This window comes from Fulmarus glacialis, unplaced genomic scaffold, assembly GCF_000690835.1.
Source record: "Fulmarus glacialis isolate BGI_N327 unplaced genomic scaffold, ASM69083v1 scaffold13410, whole genome shotgun sequence".
Lineage (NCBI taxonomy): Eukaryota > Metazoa > Chordata > Aves > Procellariiformes > Procellariidae > Fulmarus > Fulmarus glacialis.
In genome coordinates this window covers 1-893 of record NW_009187191.1, presented here as the reverse complement: position 1 = coordinate 893, position 893 = coordinate 1, and positions in this window count along the sequence as shown.

The window sequence follows — 893 nt, the reverse complement described above, 5'->3', positions numbered from 1 at the left end:
TTCCCTATTTAAAAAAAAACTGTAGAGAAGAAAGAACCTTTCTTACTGATATAGCGGTGCAAAGTACAAGCTGCAGCTAATGCTGTAGGCACCGCCTTGCTTTTGTGCCCTGGCAGGCAGGAGCAACGCCATGCAAGTCCGTAAGGGCACAGTGTAAGGCTCCAGGCTTGCTCATGTGTGTTAGGGACGGATGCTCATGTGTGGCTTTGCTAAGTAGCAAGCTATCCTAAAAGCTTACCTTTGTCTTTAAATATATTGCACTGATGGAAATAGGGTGCAGAAAGGCCCAACAGCTAAATTTCTTGAGAGCTCACATTACTATTAACTGAGGAGAAGGCAATAAATTTTGCATAATTTCCTCAGCCCCAATTTTATTATACTTCTCTCTTATTCCCCCTGAAATTTAGAGTATTTTTTCCTCCTTCTCCAATGGCATGATATAGGGTTATGCTACTCTGTTAAACAATTACTGGGTTCCTGCTACAGATACACACACTTTTCATTACTCCCTCTGAAGGTAAAGCACTTCTGGGCAAAAGATTCTCAGTAAATATATGATGCAGTTTGGTGTGTCCAGCAGTCATTAAACTAAAACAAACAGAAAACCTTCCAGAAATGAAATAAGGAGATCCTGAAGGAAGAACCAAAGTACAAATGCGTTCATGCTTGTATTTGTACATGATTAAGCTTATGAATAAAAGATTAGCATCTATGTGTCTAATTGAATAAAAAATTCTGTCACATCATGGCAAGCTATTCCATGTGGGACGTTACAGCACAGCCTCATTTTTTACAGTGCTTGAAAATTTTAGTTAAGCAAAAGAGCATTAAAAAAAGGAAAATGAATCCTTGGAATATATTTGAGTGATAACAGCTAACGATATATATAAATA